The sequence below is a fragment of the Chiloscyllium plagiosum genome, unplaced genomic scaffold (genome assembly GCF_037043375.1).
Source record: "Chiloscyllium plagiosum isolate Xiang-an unplaced genomic scaffold, Cpla_swu_hap1 HiC_scaffold_4, whole genome shotgun sequence".
NCBI lineage: Eukaryota > Metazoa > Chordata > Chondrichthyes > Orectolobiformes > Hemiscylliidae > Chiloscyllium > Chiloscyllium plagiosum.
This window is the reverse complement of record NW_028270142.1, coordinates 38,762,353-38,775,090: the sequence shown is the minus strand read 5'-3', so window position 1 is coordinate 38,775,090 and position 12,738 is coordinate 38,762,353. Positions and strand designations below refer to the sequence as shown.

General features: G+C 43.4%; 1 protein-coding gene across 1 annotated transcript in view; it reads left to right on the top strand.

The window, feature by feature from the left end:
• LOC122549505 (immunoglobulin lambda-1 light chain-like) overlaps nucleotides 1-12,738 on the top strand; it is a 75,523-nt gene that overhangs the window by 19,656 nt on the left and 43,129 nt on the right. The gene's annotated exons all lie outside the window — the stretch shown is intronic.

Below are 12,738 nucleotides of genomic sequence, written 5' to 3'. Positions count from 1 at the left end.
ATTGATAACATTGAACGGTCTGATGCTGCCATCTATCACTGTGCCTATTGGATCCCCACAGTGAGAAACAACGGAAAGAAGCCCATTGCAAAAACCCCAGCGCAGTCGCACAAGTTTCCAGGCCACAGATGGAGTTCTTGTTACTGAAATTCCAAATCGCAAAATCGAAGTCAGAATTAACTTCAATGTCAACATTTCAACATTTCAGAGGCAAATGGATTTGCTGCTTTGAATTCAAGGATTGACGTGGAAAAAGGGATAAGAGCGATCTGGTGCAGGGATTCAAGCGTTGGTTCCATCGTGTGGTGGTTATCACGTCTGCTTTACACGCTATGGGCGGCACGGTGGCCCAGTGGTTAGCATTGCTGCCTCACAGCGCCAGAGACCCGGGTTCAATTTGCACATTTTCCCCGTGTCTGCGTGGGTTTACCTCCGGGTGCTCCGGTTTCCTCCCACAGTCCAAAGATGTGCAGGTTAGGTGGATTGGCCATGCTAAATTGCCCATAGTGTTAGGTGATAGGGTAAATGGTCTGGGTGGGTTGCGCTTCGACGGGTCGGTGTGGGCTTGTTGAGCCGAAGAGCGTGTTTCCACACTGTAAGTAATCTAAAAAAAATCTAATCTATTGAAGCTCACTTGGTTCGTTTGACTTTTCTCCCGTGGTAGATGAATTTGAGAAACTTTGCGGCATATGCCTTTTGGTGGTTCTTTTTAGCTTTTTTTTTTAACTTCTCAACGTGTTAACGTGAGGTAATAAATGGTTCTGAATCAGTTTGTGTAAATTCGAGGAATATTGAATATAGTTGATGTTCATAGCCATTTAATAATTACTCAATAAACCAGTAAACCCATCTTCCCTGCTTGTTTTAACAATGCATTTTCTGTGGCAAGTTTTCTGTATGGATCAATTCCAACCCATCTCCACACAAGAGGACGATTCTATGCATTGGTCTGAATTTCCCACTCGACCTTAAAATGTATTTTTATAAAGCAATGCGCGCACATCATGAACAACTCTTGATTTCCTTCATTTTGAAAAGTACGTTATTCCCATTGTTTCCCCCCAATTGTCAGTAGGGCAAACTTCCAGAGTCTTAATTTCAAATAGTTTGCACTCAAATAAACAGGCACCGCGAAACAATTGATATTAGATCTTAATCTCATTTTATTTTTGTAGAGTCCTGTATTGAAAGGAAAACATGGCCAACGGTTGGTCAATGTTATGCTCTTTTTTGTGATTGCTCACGTGTATAGTTTAGAAGCAGCAACTTACAGACTCATTAGAAACACTTCACATGTAAAATCTCCCGCGAGTTACATTCCCATGTGCTCTTCCTGAATTCAGAACAAATTCGAATGTTTCACATTGCCCAGCAATGCTCTTTCAGGGCTTGAGACAAATTGTTGAGATTTGGTTTCTGGAGTTTAGTCAGAATTGTAGTCGTGCCACCGGAAACTGTGGTAACAGTCACCATGCGGGGGTTAGTGGCGGAGAGGAGCGACGAGAAGCCGAGGTTCCCTTCAGTCCTGGATCTCAGACACACCTTACACCGTTTCAGGGGTAAGCCGAACATCTCATTTTGGTCTGCATTTAAGTTTGCTCAGGCTGTTCACTCAATCTTCCAGCGGGTAGAGTCGGGTGGTTATGGGTTTGTGAGTGCCTGGTGTGATGTTAAGTGTATTGCACCGGTTACTGCGTTATTGTCATCTGGGAATCAGCGACAGACAAGCTACCCATTTGAACATGATAACAGAACAACCAGGAGCAGGAGTAGGCAATTCAACCCCTCGAGTCTGCTCTACAATTTAATACGATCATGACTGATCTCGCCTCGACCTCAGCTCCACTGACCTGCGCGCTCCCCATGACCCTTTAACACATTACTAATTAAAACTCTGTCTCTGATTTATTTAGTGTCCTGGTATCCACGGACTCTGAGTTAGTGATTCTCAAGAGATTCATAAGCCTTTGAAAGAAGCAACTCATCCTCATTTTTGTTTAAAATTTGCCAACCATCCATCTATGACTCAATGAGAACCCTTTTCATCCTTCTAAATTCTTCAGAGAATAGGCCTCAACTGCTCAATCTGTCCTAATAAAACAAACCTTTCAACTCTGGAATTAATCTTGTGAACTTTCTCTGATGCCTCCAATCCAATTACATCCTTCTTGAAGTAAAGGGAGCAAAACTGTGAAAGATATAAATAACAAATTCTGCTTATCTTCCCTATTACACATGCATTAGGACACTCAGATCCACTTACACATATTGACATTACTGTGCACTTTAATAATAAGTTGCCTTTTTATTCTTCTGACCAAAATGAATAACCTCATGTTTATTCATGTTTAGATCAATATGCCGAACTTTGGTTGACTTCCTTCAGCTACCTATATCCTTTTGCAAATTTCTTATTTCATAGTTGAAACTTATTTTCCCACTTGTTCTAGTATCATCTGTAAATGTGATTATAGTACATTCTATCCATTCACCCAGGTCTTTAAGATAGATTATAAATAGTTGGGGCCCAAGGACGATTCCTGCAGCACCCAACTATTTACAACTTGCCAACCAGTAAAAGGTAAAAACAATGACTGCAGATGCTGGAAACCAGATTCTGGATTAGTGGTGCTGGAAGAGCACAACAGTTCAGACAGCATCCAAGGAGCAGCAAAATCAATGTTTCGGGCAAAAGCCCTTCATCAGGAATAAAGGCAGAGAGCCTGAAGCGTGGAGAGATAAGCTAGAGGAGGGTGGGGGTGGGGAGAAAGTAGCATAGAGTACAATAGGTGAGTGGGGGAGGGGATGAAGATGATAGGTCAGGGAGGAGAGGGTGGAGTGGATAGGTGGAAAAGGAGATAGGCAGGTAGGACAAGTCCGGACAAGTCATGGGGACAGTGCTGAGCTGGAAGTTTGGAACTAGGGTGAGGTGGGGGAAAGGGGAAATGAGGAAACTGTTGAAGTCCACATTGATGCCCTGGGGTTGAAGTGTTCCGAGGCTGAAGATGAGGCGTTCTTCCTCCAGGCGTCTGGTGGTGAGGGAGCGGCGGTGAAGGAGGCCCAGGACCTCCATGTCCTCGGCAGAGTGGGAGGGGGAGTTGAAATGTTGGGCCATGGGGTGGTGTGGTTGATTGGTGTGGGTGACCCAGAGATGTTCCCTAAAGCGCTCTGCTAGGAGGCGCCCAGTCTCCCCAATGTAGAGGAGACCGCATCGGGAGCAACGGATACAATAAATGATATTAGTGGATGTGCAGGTAAAGCTTTGATGGATGTGGAAGGCTCCTTTAGGGACTTGGATAGAGGTGAGGGAAGAGGTGTGGGCGCAGGTTTTACAGTTCCTGCGGTGGCAGGGGAAGGTGCCAGGATGGGAGGGTGGTTTGTAGGGGGGCATGGACCTGACCAGGTAGTCACGGAGGGAACGGTCTTTGCGGAAGGCGGAAAGGGGTGGGGAGGGAAATATATCCCTGGTGGTGGAGTCTTTTTGGAGGTGGCGGAAATGTCGACGGATGATTTGGTTTATGCGAAGGTTGGTAGGGTGGAAGGTGAGCACCAGGGGTCGTATGCGAAGGTTGGTAGGATGGAACCCATTTCTTCAGACTCTGCGCTCTCAAGCTCACATTTTACCCCTAACTCTGTGTGATCGTACCTTGTATATTAATCTTTTGTGTGGCACCTCATCAAATGCTTCTAGAAACCTATACATACTACAGTCGTAGAGTCATAGAGTCGTAGAGATGTGCAACATGGAATTAGACCCTTCGGTCCAACCCCCCGTCCATGCCGCCCAGATATCCCAACCTAATCTAGTCCTACTTGCCAGCACCCGGCCCATATCCCTCTAAACCCTCCCTATTCATATACCCATCCAAATGCCTCTTAAATATTGCAATTGTACCAATCTCCACCACTTCCTCTGGCAGCTCATTCCATATACGTTCCACCCTCTGTGTGAAAAAGTTGACCCTTAGGTCTCTTTTATATCTTTCCCCTCTCACCCTAAACCTATGCCCTCTAGTTCTGGACTCCCCGACCCCAGGGAACAGACTTTGTCTATTTACCGTATCCATGCCCCTCATAATATTTCAGAGGGCTTCCATTATGCACTTCCATATTACTTCTTCAAACTACTCTAGCAAATGAATTAAACACGACTTACGCTTCATTAAACCATCCCGACACTGAAGGATTCTGTTTTGACTTTCCAAATGTTCTTCTACTCATTCTTTAAGAATGGATTCCCACAATATCCCAAAGCCAGACATTAAACGAACTTGTCTATAATTTTGCATTCCGCCTTCCCCTGCCCGACTCCCTATTCGAACAAGGGCAGTATATTGTCATTTTTCTAACCAACTGGAGCCTTTCCAGAATCCAAGCATTTTTGGAATGTCATCTATTGGTGCAATTGCAGGACTTGGATCAAACAAACAGGAAAAAAAAATTCCAATATCAAATAAAAGGAATGATAACTCTTCCTTACGTGGTCTCAGTGGTTCTTCTCATGGAACCATCAGTAAAACAACTATGCCACTGTGCACAGTATTTGAAATTGTACGCAATGTTTACATGTTCCCGTTTATTCCCTGTGAGGGTTCTGTTACCTCCATTGGCTGGACAGCTGGTTTACTATGCAGAGTGATGGCCCCAGCTTGGATTCAATTCCTGCACTAGATGAGGTTACCATGAAGGGCTCTACTTCCCAACTTCTCATAGACCCTGAGGCCTACCATAACCTAAATGAGAGAACGGTTTCTATAGTCCTCTGGGACTACGGTGACTTTATTTGTATAGTGAACCCAAGCAAGGATAAACATTTAGAGTACAGAGACAGACAGAGGGGACCAGCTGTTTGGAACAGGTGGTTTCCCAATTGTTAGAATGACGCCGGTTGTTATACCAAGAAAGGCAACCAACAATATAGGACATGAGGTTCTAACACTATTATTTAACTTTGGATAGAAGAGTGAAACTTAGTAAAATCTTTCCTCAGCACACGATTTAATGAATAGGGTCCATAACAGAGTGGGATGCATATGATTTTTTAAAAAAGATTAGTCTCGTGGTCAGATGACGGATACATTTCACAGCTGTGAGGCGGATTCACCTGACTTCGAAGCACATGAATTATCTCCCGTTTCAAATGTGAGCCTAGATGGAATTGGTTAGAAAGGATTAGTATTTGCATTGCCTCTTGCAAGAGTTAGTTTTTCTTTTATTTTGAAGGCATTAAGGGGTATGGGGTAAAAGGGGGAGCATGGCACTCAGAGACGAAGGCATGATCATGTTGCATGGCGGAACAGACACGAAGAGCCTAATAGACTGCCCTGCTCTTAGTTTCTATCTTATGTTTCATGAACAGGAGACTTCCCAAAAACATTTCACGTTATTAAAGCTGTTGTAAATCACAGATATGAAGCGGCCAAGTTGCACAAAAGATCCCTCCAAGAGCAGTAAGGTAAACATGAAAGACCTAGTTCAGTGATGGTAGTTGAAGACAAATATCGGTCATGGCACCAAAAGAAATCCGTCGCTTTCTTCGAGCTCCGTGGATTCATCTGCATTCACTTCAAATGGCCATGTGGAGCAGAGAGAAAAATAGCAAGTGACAAAATAAGAAACAGGAATTGGAACTAAACGTGATTTCTGGAGCCTGCTCCGTCATTTAGTACAAGTATGACCGATGATTTGCCTCAGCTCTCCATGTCACCTGATTCTCTGAAAGAAGAAAATTCGTGTTGTATGGACTTTGAATATATTCAATCCCAGAGCCAACCTCAACCCAATGGTTCACAACCTTCAGTGAAGACATTTCTCCTCGTCATAGTCCAGAGCAATCAACTCCTTAATCTAAAGTTGTGACCCCTTCCACCGCCGTTATAGATCATCCAACCAGGGAAAACAACATTTGTACAAAACCTTTCAGAGTATTTCGTATTTCAATCCGATGACCTCTTTCTTCTAAAGAATATTAAAGAATATTGGTCAACCTTTCACTTTCGGACAACCCTTCCCTTCCCGGAACCGATCGAGTGAATATTTGCAGCACCACCTCCTATGATGATGTCTCCTTCCTTAAACTAAAACTGTGACACAGTGTTCTAATTGCACTTTCATCAAAAGCACACATACTTGCAGCAAGGCGTCTTTAGCCTCAAACCTGATACCACTGTATGAAAGACAAACATATGATTTACCTTCCTAATCGCTTGTGACACCCAAGTGCTAAATTTCTGCATTCCTTGTAAGAGTACAGCCAAACTTCCCTGTATGTTATTTTCAGTGGCGAGTGTTAAAGAGAGGAAGTTGTAAGGGCGCCTGGTCAGACCTGATCCAGTAATATTACCATCTCTGGTCGCCTACATAAAATTTACTGGGACCAGTGACAGAGATGTCATAGGATAATTTTCGTGGTTCGTAGTTTGAGCTACACACAAACTTTGAGGGTATTTTCGCCTCGAAGTTCTAGCAGGGTTTGGAGTGGGGCAGAGAAATCTTCTTCCACCTGTCTAAAATTAAAAATCACACAACACCGAGTTATAGTCCAGCAGGTTTATTTGGAAGCACTAGCTTTCGGAGCGATGCTCCTTAGTCAGGTGGTTGTGGAGAATAAGATATAAAGTATCTTACAACCTTATTCTCTACAATCACCTGATGAAGGAGCAGCGCTCCGAAAGCTAGTGCTTCCAAATAAGCCTGTTGGACTATAACCTGATGTTGTGTGCTTTTTAAAAACTTTGTACACCCCAGTTCCAACACCGGCGTCTCCAAATTCTGTCTGAAATTGTTACTGAATAGAAACGGTAGAGCTGAGAGTTCTTGCTGTGCAGTGGTAGTGCCTCGACATCTGTACCAGGAGGCCTGGGTTCGAGTCCCATCTATTCCAGAGGTGTGTGATGCCAGCTCTGATGAAGTTGATGAGGAAAATACCAAAAGCGTAGATTTGCAATGCTATTTTCAATTCAATTGCTGAAAAGGGGCAACAGTAGAAAGTAAGTGCGCAGCGAGTGATCAAAACTTGCAAAGGGTGGTTGAGGTACGGGCAGATTTAAATGAAGCTGTGAATGCTCAGCTACTCAATGTAAACGTCACCTTTGATGCTACGGGAAGATCCAGCATTCGTTTAAAGAGATTGACATCTTTTCCGGTACTGCTTGAGTCCTCCGCGGATATTAGTAAATTCGAATCAGTTCCTTGTTGACTCCACCAACATGAAGGGTCACATCCTTACGATTTTACTAACCGCTCTCCTCGGTCAGTACAACAGGTTCTAACTGATTATTGCCATTGTTTAACATTCTGTGATCTCTGTATTCACAAATATTCTGATTTGCATCTTTCACTGGCAGGAAAATCGGTTGCTCAAACGTTGACTCAGTCTCCAATCTCAGTAACGAGAGCTCCGGGGAAGACTGTACGGTTTGAATGTAAGTTTGAAGGGAGCGATTTCAACAATGCGATTATCCATTGGTACCGGCAGACCCCGGGTCAAAGGCTACAGCGCCTGCTATATTTCAAGAATCCGTCCGACACTCAGCAAGATGTGACCGACAAAGTACTACACGCTGAAAAAAATTCGGAGACCAAAACGTGCAGCTTGCTCATGAGGACGATCAAGGAGGATGACTCTGGGGTCTATTATTGTGCTTTCTGGGATAGCACAGTAACTGAAAGGCAGGGGAAACCCGCACAAAAAGCGATCGCCATCCTGCTGATTCTTTGCAAGCTGCCAACAGACAAACAACAGGTGTAGCCTTTGGAGATTTCAACCATATTTAAATTCCGCGTTGCGCTACACATGCAATTCGTTATTTTCAGGTGTTCTTTACATTGTATTGTCAAATTGGGGAGAATAAAATTATTTTGCAAATAACATACAGTGTGATCATGACGGGTGTATGATCTGATTCCATATACCTACTGTGAGTCCGCATCCTTAAATTGGAAGGTTGCTGCGGGGATAATATTCATCCAGATTCCTGGAATAAGGGTCTGTGTATAAGTTCACATAGCACTACAGTAGTTAACTTTGGTTTTAACGTTAACTTTAAAACCCATGAAATTGCATATGGATATTTTAAAACCATCTTGTTCAGTCAGATTATGACATATCTCTGAAGCATGGCATACCTTTGAACCCGGAGCTCCTGATACAAAGGTTATGATTTGACCACCGCACCCCTTAGAAATTCCTTCTCCGATAGGAATTTTCATGTAATCAGATCAAAGATGGTTGGGAAACTTCAGCCGATGATGATCTGCCTTCCTCGACTGAAGAAACAGTGCTCCTCCACATTGAATCCATGGTCAAATGTTTCCATAAAACTCCAACTAAAATCCTGGCAACTAACTGACTGTGCGAAGCATTGCTCAAGTCCTCTACGTGAAAATTGTGACAAATCAAATTGGCTAATCCCTTCTCCAAACATTCTTCTGTAAAGTGACGGGAGGTGTAATTGATATTGCTATCAAGCAATACTTTGTGTCAGAGGCCTGAGACCAAGTCCAACCATCTACAGAGAAGTGTCATAATACCTCTGAACAGCTTATTTACAATTATCTATACAGCAATATGTTCACAGATTTCAGTTTTGAATCTGCCAGGGCCACTCATCTCCAGAGATTTTCATCATCATGAAGTGCTTTGAGAGTGTCCTGCTACCCCCCCCCCCCCCCCCCACCGACTGGACGCTCTGAAGTTAGCGTATGGACCCAACTGCTCAACATATGGTGCCACTTCCACCACCCTCCATCTGGCCCTCACCCACCTGGAGAAGAAGGACTACTGTTCATGGATTTCAGTTCTGCACTTAGCACCATCATTCCACAGCATCTGATTGGAAACCTGAGTTGGCAAGGCCTAAGTACCTCCCTTTGTAACTGGATCCTGAACTTCCTGACTGGGAGACTTCAGTCAGTCTGGATTGGGAAGAGCATCTCTAACACTATCACAATGAACATGCCCCCCAGGGCTGTGTGCACAGTCCACTGCTGCTCACCCTGCTGACACATGGCTGTGCAGTGGTGCACAGGTCGAATCACATCATCAAGTTCGCTGATGATATGACTGTAGTGGGTCTCATAGGCAGGAACAAATAGTTAGCATACAGAGAGGAGGTGCAGTGGCTAATGGACTGGTGCAGAGCCAAGAACCTGTCTCTGAATGTGGACAAGACAAAAGAAATGGTTGTTGACTTTAGAAGGGCACTGAGCAACCACTCTCCACTGGGGATCAATGGCTCCCCCGTGGAGGTCGTGAAGAGCACTAAAATTCTTGGCATACACATGGTGGGGAATTTCACTTGGACCATCAACACCAGCTCCATAGTCAAGAAAACCCAATAGTGTCTCTACTTTCTGCGTAGGCTGAGGAAAGCCAACCTCCCATCCCCTATCCTCACCATATTCTACAGAGTATCCATTGATAGTACCCTGGCTATTGCATCACTGCCTGGTTCAGGAATTGCACTGTCTTGGATCATAAGACATTACAATGGATAGTGAGGGCAGCTGAGAAGATCATCAGGGTCTCTCTTCCCTCCATTACAGGCATTTGCTCCACACTCTGCATCCAAAAGGCTAAAGAGGATTGTGGAAGACCCCACACAGTTCTCACTCAAACACTTCTCCCTCCTGCCATCTGGCAGAAGATACTGGAGCATACTGTCTCTCATGGCCAGACTATGCAACAGTTTCATCCCCCAAGCCATCAGGCTCCTTAACACAGTATAATCAGGCTATTTCCCATCTGAAATTCTTTTGTATTGCAGCTAGCAAAATGTCTAGTATTCACCATTCTTTTATTACACTGTAATTTGTGTGTTTTGCACTTCTTATGCATTTTATGCTGCGTCTGATTGTATAGTTTGTGCTGTCCATGTAGCACCCTTGGTACTGGAGAAATGTTGTCTCGTTTTTACTGTATCAGTTGTATATGGTAGAAATGACAAATAAAAGCTACTGTACTCTCTACTCTACTCTAAGAAATGTATAAAACCAGAGCTCAGTATTACTGACCTTAACAGCAAGGAAGCTTTTGAACAAGAATGGCATTAAGGAGACTCAGTAAGATTGATATCAATGAGCATGATTGACCAGAGGTCTGTCCGATAGTTGGAATCATACATAGCAAAAGGGAGATACCTAAGGTCATTGAAAGCCAATCATTCCAGTTCTGTGACATCAGGGTGGTGACCTATATTCAAATATCTTCAGTTACTTCAACTCCCTTCATCATAAAACCAGAAATAAGAATGATCAGAAATAATAATATCTGCTGAAGATTGCAGTAGTCATAATCATTCATGATTGATCAAGTATTGAATCTCAGCCTATCCATAGCAGAATCTAGACAACATTCATGGTTGAACTCAGAAGTTCTCACAAGTACTAAGCAATGACCACCTGCAACATAATGGAATTTAAATGCGTCCCTGTGATTTTCAACTGCATTACCACCACTAAGACCAAGCTCCTGGGGCTATCATTGACCAGGAAACAAAATAGTCAACTATGTACTATCTGTGGTTAAAAGACCAAGTCGGAGGCTGGTTTTGTTGTGAAAAAACTCAATTCCTCACTCCCTAAATCCTGTCGACCACCTACACATCAGCAGAATGGTGAAATTATCACCAATTTGCTGGATGACAGTGGCTATAACAACAATCAAGATGCTGAACACCATCCAGAGAAAAGCTGCTCACTTAACTGGAACTCCATTCAACACACTTTCCATCAATAGTTTACAATAGCAGCAATGTGTTCTGCAAGATGTTCCACAGCAAAGTCTCATCTTCAAAGAGAAAAGATAGTAGGTTCATGGGAAACCACTATCCCTATAAGATTTCCTGCAAACCCCACACTGAACTGCCTGGAATCATATTACTGATTTTCTCTGTCACGAGATCAAAATGTTCATACTCCCACCTTAACTGTGCTGAGTGCACGTGCACTGCAGTGATTTCTGTAGTTCAGGAGTGCACATCCCACAAAATATGAATAACCTTTAATAACAAAATATGTTTAGGCCCAGATTTAGATTTCTCAAATGAATTAGCGTGTGTTGCTTATTTAAAAAATGCCTGGGTTTTCCTGTTTTCAAGCTTAACTAAGCTTCATTTTCATTGTCTTTTATGATCGCACTGGATAGGGAAACTAGACTATATAAACTTTCACAAAGATTAAAACCAAAAATTACAAGTGTTGACCCACATTATATTCTATGTTGTTTCCAACTTAGTTAATGTGTATATTCATTTGCAGTATCTTTGTGACATTGTCAACACTTGTGTTTCCAAACATATATTCGTTATCTACAAACTTGGCAATAGTACATTTACTTTCCTTATCCAAGTCATCATAGAGTCATAGAGATGTGCAACATGGAAACAGACTCTTCGGTCCAACCCGTCCATGCCACCCAGATATCCCAACCTCATCTAGTCCCACCTGCCAGCACCCGGCCCATATCCCTCTAAACCCTTCCTATTCATATACCCATTCAAATGCCTCTTAAATGTTGCAATTGTACCAGCCTCCACCACTTCCTCTGGCAGCTCAGTCCATATATGTTCCACCCTCTGCGTGAAAAATTGCCCCTTAGGTCTCTTTTATATCTTTCCCCTCTCACCTTAAATCTATGCCCTCTAGTTCTCCCCCACCCCCGGGAAAAGATTTTGCCTATTTACCCTATCCATGCCCCTCATAATTTTGTAAACCTCTATAAGGTCACCCCTCAGCCTCCGATGCTCCAGGGAAAACAGACCCAGCCTGTTCAGCCTCTCCCTGTAGCTCAAATCCTCCAACCCTGGCAACATCCTTGTAAATCTTTTCTGAACCCTTTCAAGTTTCACAACTTCTTTCCAATTAGAGGGAGACCAGAATTGCATGCAATATTCCAACAGTGGCCTAGCAAATGTCCTGTACAGCCGCAACATGACTTCCCAACTCCTGTACTCAATACTCTGAGCAATAAAGGAAAGCATACCAAACGCCTTCTTCACTATCCTATCTACCTGTGACTCCACTTTCAAGGAGCTACGAACCTGCTCTCCAAGGTCTCTTCATTCAGCAACACTCCTTTGGACCTTACTATTAAATGTATAAGTCCTGCTAAGATTTGCTTTCCCAAAATGCAGCACCTCACATTTATCTGAATTAAACTTCATCTGCCATTTCTCAGCCCATTGGCCCATCTGGTCAAGATCCTGTTGTATCTGAGGTAACCCTCTTTGCTGTCCACTACACCTCCAATTTTGGTGTCATCTGCAAACTTACTAACTGTACCTCTTATGCTTGCATCCAAATCATTTATGTAAATGACAAAAAGTAGAGGACCCAGCACCGATCTTTGTGGCATTTCACTGGTCGCAGGCTTCCAGTCTGAAAAACAACCCTTCACCACCACCCTCTGTCTTCTACCTTTGAGCCAGTTCTGTATCCAAATGGCTAGTTCTCCCTTACCACCCTTCTTAAACAGTGGCACCACGTTAGCTAGCATCCAATCTTCCGGCACCTCATCTGTGACTATCAATGATACAAATATCTCCACAAGAGGCCCAGCAATCATTTCTCTAGCTTCCCACAGAGTTCTCGGGTCATAAATAATTGTGATCCAACACTGACCCTTGATGCACACTATTTATTATAGGTTGTTATTCTGAATATGCCCCCCCACCCGCCCCTTATACCAAATGTCTGCCAAATTGTTTGCAAGCCTTCTTTTCACTAGCTAATCTATAA